The sequence below is a fragment of the Bufo gargarizans genome, chromosome 3, assembly GCF_014858855.1.
Source record: "Bufo gargarizans isolate SCDJY-AF-19 chromosome 3, ASM1485885v1, whole genome shotgun sequence".
In the NCBI taxonomy this organism is placed as follows: Eukaryota; Metazoa; Chordata; class Amphibia; order Anura; family Bufonidae; genus Bufo; species Bufo gargarizans.
In genome coordinates, this window is record NC_058082.1 from 421,789,198 (window position 1) to 421,805,084 (window position 15,887).

A 15,887-nucleotide genomic window follows, 5' to 3' on the forward strand; every position below is an offset into this window, starting at 1 on the left:
TGCTTGTTTTGTCACTTGCCTAAAGTGTGAATAAAACACTGAACTGTTTCATCCAAAGAACTTGTTGCCTCTGTACTGCGTCTGCTAATCCTGTCTACCAGAGCGACACCCCACAATATATATATGAACAATCGGAAATAAATCATGAGAAATATCCTATTCTTAGTAGAGAAGAGACCCCCATTTACTTTCTAATTCTAAAGCAAAGTAACATTTAAAGGGTTGTCCTATCAGGGTAAGCCTTTCTTAAAATATAGCCCTGGGGATCAGCTAATGCTGGAAGGAGAATATATTAAATAGTGGTCTTGGGTGAATTCCATGGCCCCTTCTAACTTCTCTTTTTTTAATGCATCAATGTTACATAGTACAAAGAAGTACGGAGAGTGCCCCCATTCACTTAAATGCAGATTAAATGAAGCATTCAGGCATGTGCGCTTCAGGATCAGAAGTTGCATATTATAGCAATTGACGACAGCCTGGATGTCATCAGCATATTTATTATGAAAATTGGAAAGGATTCCATTACAGGAATAAAAAAAAAATCTCTTCTGTAGCAAATGTATGACGTAGCATTTTCTTGCCATTTGTTTCTTAGTTTCTAGTGTTTTTCATGTTTTTTCTTCTCTATTTCAGTCAGCAGATGTGAGCATGAGGTCCTATTACCATTTGGAAGTAGAAGACGTCATTTCAGTCTCATTTCATAGGAAAATACGTGTATTTGGAACCAACAGGTTTATTTTTGGATGACAGGTGCATTATATTGTAAAGTCAAGCCCAAGATCTTGTTTGTAAAAGACAGGCATGTGACAGACAATACACCCACTTAAATGTCGATCCTGTTATTCACAGTGAAAGCAATGCACACTTCTATAGCTCCAAGAAGTCTTTTTGGTACTGATCGTTATTCTCTGGCTGTTTCCATTGTAGATACTACCTGACCTGGAGACACAATGACCCTTAAACGGCTCTCCTTTCACTCATATACACCCTGGGGATATCATCATGGGATTACAGCTAGGACAAGATTGCTGAGTTACAACCTAAAGTACTGTCTATTACCCTGTCATTAAACATTTTATGGTTTTTAACATCAATTACGTATGTTAGTCAGCAGCGCCATGCACCCAGTAGTCCTGCAGCAGTTGTTTTCACAGTAGATTTTACATACAATGGAGGAGATTTATTAAAGGGGTACTCCTATCTGAGACATTGCCATCACCTCTAGGACCCACCATTATCTCCAGGACAGGGCCCCTAAAGTGAAGCAGAGTTCACCGCGCGTAAGAGTTATGAAAATAGCTAAGCAAGCATGCTCAGCTATTTTCAGAATTCCCATAGCGGTGAATCGATGGTGGCTGCTCTTGTGGGGTGCACTTATGATGTGGGGGCCATATCATTACTTCCAGGACTCCTTGTTCTTCTATTTTCTGAAGATAGTTCCTAATTACATACGCTGTATGTTTGGGGTTGTGGTTCTGCTGAAGAATCAATTTGGGGCTAATCAGAGGCCTCCCTGATGGTATTGCATGATGAATAACTGTTTGCGTGTAATTCTCAGCATTGAGCACACCATCAATCCTGAACTCAATTTTGTGAATTTTGCAAGGAACCTCCACCATGCTTCACAGTAGGCCTCAGACACTCATTATTGTACCGCTCTCCAGACCTTTGACAAACACACTACCTTCTGTTACAGCCAAATATTTGAAGATTTGACTGTTGCACCTGACGCCGTTTTTCTGTGCCCTGGTGCCTATGTTTTTGTGCATAGCTGAGTCACTTGGCCTTGTTTTCACATCGAAGGTATGGCTTTTTGGCTGCAGTTTATACATGAAGACCATTTTTGGTCAGACTTCTCAAAACAGTGGATGGATGTACCTGGGTCCCTCTGGTTTCTGCCAGTTCTGAGCTGGTAGCACTCTTGGACATCTTCTGATTTTGAAGGGACGTAAGCATGATGTGTATTTCATCTGCTGCACTAAGTTCTCAACAAATGTTGTAGGAATATGGTCAGAATTAATAGTGTCCACAATGCTGAGAAATACAGGCAAATACTTATCCATAATACAGTACCATCAGGGTGGTGTCTGATTGGCTCCACATTTTTTCTACAGAAGGACCATGACCCCAAACATACCACCAATGTAAAAAAGAACAAGGAGTCTTGGAAGTGATGATATGGGCCCCACAGAGCCCTGAGCTCAACCTCATCAAGTCTGTCTGGGATTATTATCCCAATAGTGCTCCATGCCCACCCCCACTCTGCTATCTGGGTTAGGCACGGGCATCACATCACTCACCTAGCTTCTGCCTGGCTGCCAGACTCCTGTGTCCAACACTGCAGGCTGCAGCCTGGATGCAAGGCCTCTCCCTGTGTGTGTATTAGAGAGACTTTTCACTGCAGGGGTTAATTTCCTTTCTGATCTTGTGCTCAGCTACTTGACTTATTACCTCATCAGCTATTTAACTGTGCTGCGTCTTGTAAAGAGCTATTAGACGTTTGCCAGTTATACCATTTCTGCCTGTTTTATTGATCCAGGCCCTCTATCACCTGATCTGACCTGTGGCTGTACACCGTACTGATCTTGTGCCACTTACTTTGGCCTTCGTACAAACTCTGCCCGTTCTGACCTAGGTCTGTTATTGACTACGAGTTTGCTTGTTCCCTCGGTGCCACGTACCAGTGTCTGATTCCCGTGGGTCTGTGACCAACAACACAGGGAATATTTTAAGAGGTAGCTGCTTAGTGACACCCCTGCAGTGAAAGCCAGTTCCCTGTATAGGGGTTAAAGGGTGGAAACCAGGGGACTGCCAGCATAACAACCTTGGGACTAGCCCAAAGTCAAACTGGTTGTTGACATAGTGGATCCACATGCACTGTCCATAACAATTACACGAAGAGACAGAAGGATTTGAGTAAGCCTACATTCACAGAAGATCTGTGGTTAGTTCTCTAGTATGTTTGAAACAACCTACCTGCCAAATTCCTTCAAAAACAGTATGCAAGTGTGATATTATTTATCTTTTGTTCACTTTGCGTTTTGTTAGTTGATAAAAATAAACTATTAACACTTTTTTCCACACTTGCCTAAAACATTTGAACGTTTTCACAGTACTGTGTATATATATATATATATATATATATATATATATGTATATATACATATATATATATATATATATATATATATATATACATATATTTATATATATATACTAGCTAAAGGACCCGGCTTCACTCGGGTATATTTAATCTATTTCATTTAATGTTTGTGTGTGTCGTTAAAAGATATCAACACTATCCACTATGACAGTGACATCTACAGCACCACGCCCCCATAACAGTGACCTCCACAGCCCCCACCCATTAACACTGCCCCCCCCCCCACAGTGCTCCGTCTCTTAAAATTGGACCTCTACAGCAGTCCACTTTCTTCACTTTGACCTTCACAGCAGCCTGCCCCTTTAACAGTGAGTTTCGCAGCAAACCCCCCCTCTTGACAATGACCTCCACAGGGGACCGTCCCCTTAACAGTGGCCTGGACAGCAATCTGACGCTTAACAGTGACCTCCATAGCGGACCATCCACTTATCTGTGACTTCCACAGCAGCTTGCCCCTAGGGGGGCCAGAGGTCAGTTTTAGGCCGGACAGTCTGGCTTTCAAACTCCCTATCCTCCGTCTGGACGGACACAGGGATGTCCTTTTTGAACAGCTCACTTTCAGACAGCAGCACCGTGCTGTCTGAGTATGAGCTCCAGGGAAAAGTCACCCGCACTCCCACCCCTGCAGCTAACAGAAGTTGATTTTTAACTTCATTTTTTCAATCCCTGTAGGCTGAGGAGCGGGAGGGGGCGTGACCTAACCGAATCGGGGGCATGGCTTAGCGGGACCTAGAAGTTGATTTTTAACTTCATTTTTCAATCCCTGTCCGCTGAGCTGCAGGGAGAAAGTCACTGTCCCTCCCACCTCTGCAGCTGACAGAAGTTGATTTTAACGTAATTTTTCAGTCCCTGTCGGCTTAATTGAAGTGGGCGTGGCCTAACCGGATAAGCAGTGGGAGAGGTCATGGCCTAACCAGATAAGGGGCGTGGCTTAGCTGGGCCTGGGTATTAAATTCGTCTTTTGAGGGTGGACACATTGTGGCAGGGGGCATGTCTGTGCTCCTTGCTGCAAGAGTGACGCCCCTCTCGGCACCTTACTGGATCATTTGCATCCCAAATAAACTGGATTTTCAGAGGATAAAAACAAGAACAAAGGCACATCTTGAAATAAGGTACTAAGTGCTATTAGGCCATGGCTTTACTTCAGCAGCAATTATCCTGGTGACAGATTTCCTTTAAAGCTCTCCTACAGCAGTGAAGAAAAATGGCTGCATTGTTATGGAAACCTGAAGTAAAACTGTGTATGTGGAGGCTAACAGCCTGCAAGCTTCTATTGGCTGATAGGGGTCATGTGACCAAGCTTCTATTGGCTAATGCATTTTTTGGGATTATCTCAGGAACGGTACGTCCTAGAGAGCTGTGACCTTGTCTAAAACCTTCCCGGACACCTGATGTACCTGTGTGCCAAATTTCGTCATTGTAAATGCGATTCCTTTAGCGGACATACATATATATAAACACACACACACACACATACACAGCTTTATATATTATATATATATAGAGAGAGAGAGAGTGGATTGTAAAAGTTTTCACTCCCTTGTTGTTTTGTGGCATTAGAACCCTGAAGTTAAAATTAATGTCACGGTATGCTAATGTCATATTTGGTATAAATATGTGCACTGTTCTAAGACATGATTGAAAAAGGATTTCTATAACTGAAACATTACGTTGGAATAAACCTTGGCTCTTTGCAGCTTTAGTTGGAATTTTTCTGATTGGCCGCCCCTTACCAATTTTATGAAATGGGAGCGTGGCGAGGGTGGAGGGTGGGTGGAGCTGTCTGCCCATGGTCATTTATCATTATTTACGCCAGAATCTGGAGCAAGTAACTGAAATCTAGGGTAGCTCCGAGTTGCCGTAGATTTCATTCTAGCGCATGGACTGTTGCAGGAAACAAGTAATGACAAGACCTGCACCCAGGGGCGTACATAGAAATCACTGGGCCCCATAGCAAGAATCGAAATTGGGCCCCCATTCCCCGTTTATAGCCCCTCCCACTACCCATTCCAGGCCTCTCTCTTTGTTCAATGAACTATTCTTGCTGCTGCGTTTTATAATTTATGCCTTCAGGGCTGGATTGGGATTACAAAACAGCCCTGGCACACAAAATAGGTATAATAGATGCAGTGTGTACAGATGTGTAGAGTATACAGCAGTGTACTGTTATGTGAGGTACGAGGTATAATAGATGCAGTGTGCACAGGTATATAGTATATACAGCAGTGTACTGATATGTGAGGTACGGGGTATAATATATCCAGTGTGCACAGGTATATACAGCAGTGTACTAATATGTGAGGTACGGGGTATAATATATGCAGTGTGTACAGGTATATACAGTCATGTGAAAAAATTAGGACACCCTTTGAAAGCATGTGGTTTTTTGTAACATTTTTAATAAAAGGTTATTTCATCTCCGTTTCAACAATACAGAGAGATTAAAGTAATCCAACTAAACAAAGAAAACTGAAGAAAAGTCTTTTCAAGATCTTCTGTAAATGTCATTCTACAAAAATGCCTATTCTAACTGAGGAAAAAGATAGGACACCCTCACATGTATTCCCTCTTAAATTGGCTCAGATCTCACACAGGTATATCACACCAGGTGCACATAATTAGTAGATCGTTACTCTGCATGTTGAATGAGGCTTGCCCTATTTAAACCTCAGACATTTAGTTTGGTGTGCTCCTGACTGTTGAAGTGAGAGTGAGCACCATGGTGAGAGCAAAAGAGCTGTCAGAGGACTTCAGAAAAAAGATTGTAGCAGCCTATGAGTCTGGGAAGGGATTTAAAAAGATCTCAAAAGATTTTGAAATCAGCCATTCCACTGTCCGGAAGATAGTCTACAAGTGGAGGGCTTTCAAAACAACTGCCAACATGCCCAGGACTGGTCGCCCAAGCAAGTTCACCCCAAGAGCAGACCGCAAGATGCTAAAAGAGGTCTCCAAAAACCCTAAAGTGTCATCTCGAGAACTACAGCAGGCTCTGGCTACTGTTGATGTAGAAGTACATGCCTCTACAATCAGAAAGAGACTGTACAAGTTTAACTTGCATGGGAGGTGTGCAAGGAGGAAACCTTTGCTTTCCAAGAGAAACATCGAGGCCAGACTGACATTTGCCAGAGATAAAGTTGACAAAGACCAGGACTTCTGGAATAATGTTCTTTGGACAGATGAGTCCAAAATTGAATTATTTGGACACAACAGCAGAGGACATGTTTGGCGTAAACCAAACACAGCATTCCAAGAAAAGAACCTCATACCAACTGTGAAGCATGGAGGTGGAAGTGTCATGGTTTGGGGCTGCTTTGCTGCAGCAGGACCTGGTCAGCTCACCATCATAGAATCCACGATGAATTCTACTGTGTATCAGAAGGTGCTTGAAGAACATGTGAGACCATCAGTTAGAAAATTAAAGCTGAAGCGGAACTGGACCATGCAACATGACAATGACCCAAAACATACTAGTAAATCAACCAAAGATTGGCTGAAAAAGAAGAAATGGAGAGTCCTGGAATGGCCAAGTCAAAGTCCAGATTTGAATCCCATTGAGATGCTGTGGGGTGACTTGAAAAGGGCTGTACGTGCAAGAAACCCCTCAAACATCTCACAGCTGAAAAAGTTCTGCATTGAGGAGTGGGGTAAAATTTCCTCAGACCGATGTCGAAGACTGGTAGATGGCTACAAGAACCGTCTCACTGCAGTTATTTCAGCCAAAGGAGGTAACACTCGCTATTAGGGGCAAGGGTGTCCTATCTTTTTCCTCAGTTAGAATAGGCATTTTTGTAGAATGACATTTACAGAAGATCTTGAAAAGACTTTTCTTCAGTTTTCTTTGTTTAGTCGGATTACTTTAATCTCTCTGTATTGTTGAAACGGAGATGAAATAACCTTTTATTAAAAATGTTACAAAAAACCACATGCTTTCAAAGGGTGTCCTAATTTTTTCACATGACTGTAGTATATACAGTAGTGTACTGATATGTGAGGTACGAGGTATAATAGATGCAGTGTGTACAGATATATAGTATATATAGTATATACAGCAGTGGACTGATATATGAGGTACGACCTGTAATTTATACCTCATACCTCATACCTCATGTCAATACACTGCTGTATCTACTCTATACCTATATACACTGCATCTATTATACCTCGTACCTCACATATTATACTACCGTATATACTATATACCTGTACACACTGCATATATTATATCTAGTACACTGCTGTAGATACTATATATCTGTACACACTGCATCTATTATACCTCGTACCTCACATATCAGTACACTGCTGGATATACTATATATCTATACACACTGCATCTATTATACCTCGTACCTCACATATCAGTACACTGCTGTATATACTATATATCTGTACACACTGCATCTATTATACCTCGTACCTCACATATCAGTACACACTGCATCTATTATACCTCCTACCTCACATATCATTACACTGCTGTAGATACTATATACCTGTACACACTGCATATATTATACCTCGTACCTCACATATCAGTACTCTGCTGTATATACTATATATCTATACATACTGCATCTATTATACCTCGTACCTCACATATCAGTACACACTGCATCTATTATACCTCCTACCTCTCATATCAATACACTGCTGTACATACTTTATATCTGTACATATTGCATCTATAATACTGTGAAATATTTGCAGTGCATGTGTATATACATACATACATACATATATATATATATATATATATATACACACACACACACATAGCAGTGTATTGATGTGAGACATACAAGGTATAATACTATAGATGCATTGTTTACAGAAATATGTGGTCAGTTATACATTATGGTCACTGTGTGTGTGAGGTACATGAGGTAGTGGTCACTGTAACTGTCTGAAGTATTATACATGAGTGAGCAATGAGTAAAAACAGGGCATGGAGGGGGGGGGGGGGTAAATGATGAGAAGTGGTGGGCCTCTCTTACCATTCCATTCCAGTCTGTATGGATCAATGCAGAGCTGATTGTGAACTTCTAATACTTGCTGTTAGGGGTTAAAGGACCTGTAATGATGTCATCATCGGTCCTGGCAGATGTACCTTTCAAAGCTAGGAACTACACCATTTTTGGTGCAGTTTCTTTGCTACATCCTGCAGGACCTGAGATGTTGAAGATTATGTCATCACAGGTCCTGACAGATGCACTGTTCTAACCTGGGAACTGCACTTTACACTGTGCAGTTCCCTTACAGGACCTGTGATGACATCATCAAAGGTCCATTAGCTTTAGAAAGATAGACAGAAGTAATTAGGGGGCGGGCCTCTCCTCCACTGCGGGCCCCTCTTCCTCACGGGCCCCATAGCAGCTGCGTGGTCTGTCTATATGGTAGGTAAGCCACTGCCTGCACCTCATCATAGAGTAGCTGATGCCAGTCTTGATGCATCAGGTCCATAGAGTGTAATACTCCCCACTTTGTGTTTATATTATACAGAAGTTGGTTTTAGTCCTATTGAACTCCTTTAAATAAAAATATGATAGAACTAGAATATGTAATCATTCATGGAGGGGAATTTGCCCTGGGATATACATGAGAAAGCTTCAGATGGGTTTCTTACTAATTTTTTGAGATCAGAATAACAAATGGACTATTGGGTTCAGTACTGTTTACTGTATGCATTAAAATACATCAGCTGCTTTTTCGTTCCTACACAGGAGGTTTAGCATCTGTGCTCAAACTGATCCTAGTCACATGTATTTTTACAGAATGATCAGAATCTGGAGTTTCCCCCCTGCTGGGGGTGAAGTCAGGACTCTTCAGTGGACAGCTCAGGAATTCAGCGTGGAGGTCACAGATCACTGCTTGAGGAATGTACCAAGCTGATCAATTCTTTGCATCCACCAGTTTCAAACAATCTGCATATATGAGTGGTTAGCCTAGCTCTGCACCTGCCACACTGAGGCTGCAGCACCTGATTTTTAATGGAATACATTAGTCATGTATTCAATTAATTTGTTTGTAACAGTATGTTTATAAATTTAGAATGGCAAATCTGACAAATGTGGATTAGCCCCACTGTCATTCAGTTGGTCTAATCCATGGCTTTGCCCTGCATAATCTGTGAGGAAAATTAACCTGCTCATCATTTCCATGGTGTGGACAACAATTTGTGCAAATCTTTTCTGTGTCTAAATCTTGAACATGTGAACAGAGCCTTATATTCCCATTAAAGATTAGTAAACTTCTTGAAATTAGTTTTGTGTCCTATTCGCTGAATGATTCCAAAAAATTTATTCAGTTCAGAATCAATTCTATCCAAATCAAAAGTGCTCCAAATGGCTTAAAAATGTATATGACAATCTGAGGCCTCCTAGGGCTCATATTTTTTCTCTCTTATCTTTCTCTCATTTTTAATTTATTTATTAAACTTTTTGCTCTCGCCTCTCTCCTTTTAAGCTCTTTAACGCAATGACAGCAATAGCAAATGACACTCATTTATGTAACAATGGGTATATGTATGGTTGACGGTGTTAACAAACAGCGTGTTTAAAAACATACTGCAGTGTTGGATTTGTTCTGCTTTTTATTATTAGATACGTTCCAAAAATTTTCCCTTATTAGCATATGGTGTCACAGTGTTATCAAAAAAAAAACTGTGGCTTGTTTGGACAAAGCAGACAAACTTATGTCTAAACAGAGCCCCTGTTGTATACACACAAATGTAATTATCATAAGAAACAGTGGCTTGCTCTGCACAAGCATCCAAGCATATGCCTTAACAAGACCCTTGTTTATACATACACAAATGGTAGTGTCAGAAAAACAGTGACTTGTTATGAAATATTCTCCCATTTTTGGAAGCAGCAGCAGTATAGTATGGATTAGAGATGAGCGAATATCATATTTTGACATTCTTTCACGCTTCATTTACTGGTAAAAGGTGACTTGCGTTATGGATTTCTTTAGAGGCATTCCGTTATTCATTCCCTTATAATAGAAGTGTATGGGCTGCAAAACGGCTCCGGCCCGTTTCCTCTTCTGCTATAACAGAATCGTGACAAATCCGTTTTGCAGCCCATAGACTTCTATTATGATAGAATGAATAACAGAATGCCTCTAAAGGCATTCCGTTATGCATTCCGTCATAGAATTGCGTCATGGTCCGGTGGTAACGGAATCCATAACGCAATTCAACTTTTACCAGTAAACGAAGCGTGAATAAATTTTATAACCTGAAATTTGCTCATCTCTAGTGTGGATGTTGAAAAGGGTAAGATGTGTAGCGACAATAGTGGCATGTGGCAGCAATAGTAATGGCAGCAGTAGCAGCACAGTATGGAACTGACAAGGTAGTAGATGAGTATGTGGCTGTGCAGGGGTAATAATAATAATAGTTGTCTAAGTAGGGCTAATGGAAGTGGCAGTAGGGGGATTGGCAGTGTTGGCAGCAGCAGCTGTAATTGTGTAAAAAGTAGAGAGGTCCAGCTTCTGATAAAACGATATCCTTTATTCGATGAGGTAAAATCCATACAAAACAAGACAGTTGCAAAATCGACGCTTTTCGGATCTCAAGTTAACGATCCTTACTCATGATATAAAATGCCATCTGTGACTCTCCCATATAAATACACATCCTCCAATCACATGCATAGAAACAACATCACATGATAATCAGGTGTGGGCAAATCACAAAGCATGGAATGACAAATCCAACATGTGCAGAAAAAAAAAAACTAAGAAAAGAAAAAAGTTTCAAATTCATTGATACTGTAAAATCAAGTCATGTTTTTTGTTCATGCCTGTGGGAAAGCAACTACCAAGTTCGAAAATCCAATGTGCCTCTCTACATAGTAGTTTGTGTCTATGGTCACCCCCCCCCCCCACCCCACCCAACTGGGAGCGTGACCCTCTCCACACCCTGGACTCTAAAACTTTTTTGTATTACCCTTATATACAATGGTAAAGTGCAAAGTGGCAGAATAAACATTGCGTGTTTGATAGTGAGGTATGTCAGATAAATGTCTCTGTATTCTAGTTTTAATCTGTTTGGCGGTACATCCTATATATTGCATAGAGCATTCAAAACATGTAATTAATAGTGTTGCTCGAGCATGCTCGGCCGACTACCAGTTCGGCTCGAGCATCGCTATGCTCTGCACATCGTGGAGTTTTAAATGTAATTTGACATCTATTGCTGAAAAGTTTCTGCCGGGATTTGAACTCCCAACCCCTTGTACATTAGAGACCTTATCCACTCAGTTATAAAGCTGAATACTAAACTGTGTCAGAAAAACCTCATAGTAGTTTCTGATGTAGTGAAAATTCCTATTCACCAGAAGACTTATTTTATATTTCTGTTCGGGTTAACATATAGCTGTATAGTGTAGTGGTTCACTGTGGTCGTGACTGTTTGACTAACGGACATATGTTCGCAGCATGTGCATTTTCTGTGGCCTCATTTATAACTACCCTGATACGAAAGCCACACTGGTTTGGCCTTCGGGCGGTCACAGAAAAAGCTGGGACTGATCCTGTGACCCAAAGTGGGGTCCTGCGAGCAGCACATCTGACATCCGAAATCACTTCACTCGGCATCATGGTTTAGCACTGGTAGATGTTTTTTTTACAATTTTACAAATGTCAGTGTATTCCTCGCTATAACTGGTAGTAAAAGTAACTGATTTCATTTTTTCTTGGGTATTTGTTTTGGTAATAGGTTCTCCAGGAAATACTAGTCTGTTTCTATCTAATGTTAACGCCCATTGTCTGACTTTCCGAATAGATTGTGTAGTGTATAGCCTGGAGTGTAACCTAGAGCTAATAGCAGCAGCCTCTTCAGCAAAAGATTCGTTGGTCGAGCAATTGCGTCGTGCTCTAACCATTTGTCCTTTTAGTATATTTTTTGTTAAATGTGTAGGATGACATGAAGTTACTAGCAATGTGGTGTTCCCTGCGGTTTATTTTCTGTAAGTAACAGAGGAAACCTTTGTTTTTGTACCATCTACATATAAACGCAGATCCAAAAATGCAATAGAAAATGGATCATGGTGTAGAACAAAATTCAATGAATCCAATTTGCCATTAAGATAATCTCCAAAAAGTGGTATGTCCGCTATATTACCTGACCATAGAAAGAGCAGGTCATCGATATAACGTCCATACCACCTTTGTTTTGAAAGAAGAGATTATTAATATCAAACAAAAATTTGCTCTCACACCATGCCATAAAGATGTTTGCTATGGAGGCCAAAAATTTCACCACCAGAGAAACACCGGAGACCTGAAGAATATAACTGCAATCAAACATAAAAAAATGATGTTTCATTAAAAAATCGACTGAAATACAGATGAAATCTTGCAACTCCACAGTATAGTTGCTATAACTTCCCAAAACCCATTTGAGGGCAGAGATTGCCAAATTATGAGGAATATTCGTATATAATGAGACCACATCAGCTGTAATCCATGTGAAAGCATCACACCATTCAAAATTATGAAAAGATTGCAAAACTGTGCGAGTATCCTTAAGGACGCCTGGTATAAGCTGCACTAAGGGTTGAGGGGAGAGTGTCCACCTATTCTGAGAGCCTTTCTGAATATGAGCCTATTCCTGCCACTATCGGCCTAATAGGGAGCGGAAACTCTCCTTTATGTACCTTTGGCAGAGAATGGAATATCGATATGGGATGTTCCACATAAATATATTTCAATTCTTTCTTACTCAAAATACCACTTGAGAGACCCTGTTGCAAAATCTTAATAAGTTTCTGCTGAAAAAGGGGGAAGGGGTTACTTTTCAGAGGAGTATAGACTGTTATATCATCCAACATTTTTAAAACCTGTGATTTATAGATATACCTATCCAAAATAACCACTGCTCCCCCTTTATCAGCTTCCTTAATTATTATATCTGTTTTCCTCTCTAAGTCTCTCAGTGCATTGCGTTCTTCCAGGGCCGATGCAAGGATTTCTGCCAACACAAGCAAAGCTACATTTTGGCCTCCTCGCAGCTCACCTGGCCCTGGTCCCGTCTGCAGCAGCTGGGTTCTCTATGTGGTCCTGGTATTCTCTCTCTGCTTCAGACAATCGCTGGTTTAAGGACCGTATTTTTCGCCCTCTAAGACGCACCTAGGTTTTAGAGGCGGATAATAAGAAAATAATATTTTCCATTGCACCTCAGGTCAAACCAGCAATCAGACACACAATGTTAATCAGACCTCAGATCAGCCCCCCATGCCTCAGATCAGTCCCTCATGTCATACATCATTCCCCCATGTCAGCCATCATGCCCCCCCATATCAGCCATCAGCGCAAATAAAATAATGGAAGTGCTTCATTAGTATTCGCCCCATAAGACCCAGGGGCAAGAAACACAGGGTATTTTAAAAATAAAGTTTCATTTTTTTCCGCCCCCCCCCCCTCCCCCATCTGTGCGCCCTAAGGCAGCCGCTTGGTCTGCCTTATTATAGCACCGGCCCTGCGTTCTTCCAACGTGAAATTGTCTCTTTTACTGCTCGATTTAAATCGTTTCTCCTAATTGTATGGTGAATACATTTTTATTTTTTGTTTTTTTTCCCTTTCAACAAGATCCTAAAAGTGGTCGAGTGCAGGCAACTTATTAATATGGGAGAGTCACAGATGGCATTTTATATCATTAGCAAGGATCGTTAACTTGACAACACGTTGATTTTGCATCTGTCTTGTTTTGTATGGATTTTACAGCATCGAATAAAGGATATTGTTTTATCAGAAGCTGGACCCCTCTACTTTTTAAACAGTTTATGTTGGCTTTGTCCTGGCCACATCCGTGCCTCTGATACGATATGTAGGTGAGCGCTGCAATTTGACTTTCTATATCTAGCAGCAGATGTAAGGTATGGAACAAGATGGTAGGCAGGCAGACAGCGACTGTGGCATATTAGGGTCAGTAATAGATAGCCATCAGTAATGGCAGATCTATTCATCAGCCTCAGCCAGAGGTGTGCGAAAATCCTCACAAATCCATGCCTCTTTCCTTTTGACAAAAGTGATATTTTATACACTTGCCGAAGACAACTCTCTGTCCATTTTTGTGTGACAACATCACCTGCCTGCATTTGTGACATTACCTTGGAAGCTGGACAAGGAAGTACAGTGAGAGCAATCTTGGCCAGTTCCAGCCACTATTCCAATCTGATTGCTCAGAAGTCCATGGATCGGAGTATGTGCTAAGGAAAGGTCATTTAGAAAAGAAGACAATTTTAAAAATTTAAAGCTGGCCAGAAGTACAAATATCAGTCAAAAAAATATTTGGATGAAGATGCAAAACTGCACCACATTTCCAGAACAAGGCAATTTTTATTTATATCTGGACAGAGACAGCAATGCTTGTCTGCAGTATCAAATTTTGGGGAAGTGTAACGCCCTGCTAGGGGGCATTACCACCTTTTTGGATCCCCACTATCTCTTTTGGGTGATTCTGTGTCATCATATGCATTTATTTCCATATCCTGCATAATGTGTATATGTATTTCCTATTTTGCAACTGGTCAAGTGTAGTGTACCTGGTCTACCAGCAGATGACGCCATCTAAGGCAGAGCTAGTTTGCCTAGAGTGGAACTTGCTATCCATTCTAGCCCTCTCTAGAGAGGGAGGAGTTTTAGTTAGGGAGAGGAGTTCACAGTAGCCTCTGTATGGGGAAGGAGCAGACCCTCTTCCCTGCTGAGCGAGCCTGCAGGAGTTAGTTGAGTCTACCCCCTGAAAGGGGAAGGCTGTGTGCCAGCCAGCAGAGCCTTTCTGCTGGGTGTGGAGGCCTAAGCTGAATGCCTCCAAAGCCAGGAAGAAAGATTCCCTGGATAAAGATAACGACAGAGTCAGACTACAGAAAGCTAAGTTGCAGCCTACAGCAGAAAGGAAAAGTTTATATTTAATCCAGCCAACATAGCAGAGCCGAAAGAGTACAGATGTAGCATGGCTGAATGTGTTTGCCTGCCAGAAGTTAAGCCAAAATCTGCTGATGACCAAGATAAAGTTGGAAGATTGTTCCCTGATGCAAGTTTATGCAAAGTAAAGTTGTTAACTACTTTAATACAAGTCTAGACTCCATTTATTTTACTCATTCTTCAACTGCTAATCCTATTTGCACTGCTTCGGATGACTACGCCAGGGGTTCTGGGATATCCAGATAGGAGCACCGTGACAAGTGCAAAAGCTGCACCTAAAGGGACACTATATACAAACCCTTACACTACTCTGGCATTCCTACACCTGGGTTCAACCATCACCTTCTACATAGGGGGACCTAGTCCCTCGTTGCTGAAATGCAACTGGCATCACAAAAAAAAAAACACTTTCATTTTAAGGGACCCCCTTGGTATTACCCTGTCCGCTGAAGAAGGTGTGTAAGTGTGACACATTAAGAGAATGACAATTTTTACGGACAGCTGACCAGAACAAGTAATGCCCGCTGAATTAAATATTGTGGAAGGTTGGGAACTGTATTACATTTACCTCAACTAAGTGGTATGGTAGCAACTTGGACAGGTGAGAGTTCAGCTTACACACAAGCTAATCGTTGGTCGAGAATAGTTTTCTAATGGCCACACATTCCATTATAGATGGAATTTGAGCAGGAGAAGAAGCAGCTGATGATGATAAGGACACTGAATTGCCTGGGGATGTAGTCTGGCTGCCACAAAGAAGACCAGGAAAAGGAGGACAGCCTTGTTTCAAAAGCTG

General features: G+C 41.3%; 1 long non-coding RNA gene across 1 annotated transcript; it reads left to right on the forward strand.

Annotated features, from left to right (window-relative positions):
* The first annotated feature begins 648 nt into the window (after positions 1-648).
* Positions 649-9,132, forward strand: LOC122932063. The gene is made up of 3 exons (XR_006388269.1): positions 649-750; positions 928-1,045; positions 8,935-9,132. It is a non-coding gene; the product is annotated as an uncharacterized LOC122932063 (long non-coding RNA).
* The last annotated feature ends 6,755 nt before the right edge of the window (positions 9,133-15,887 follow it).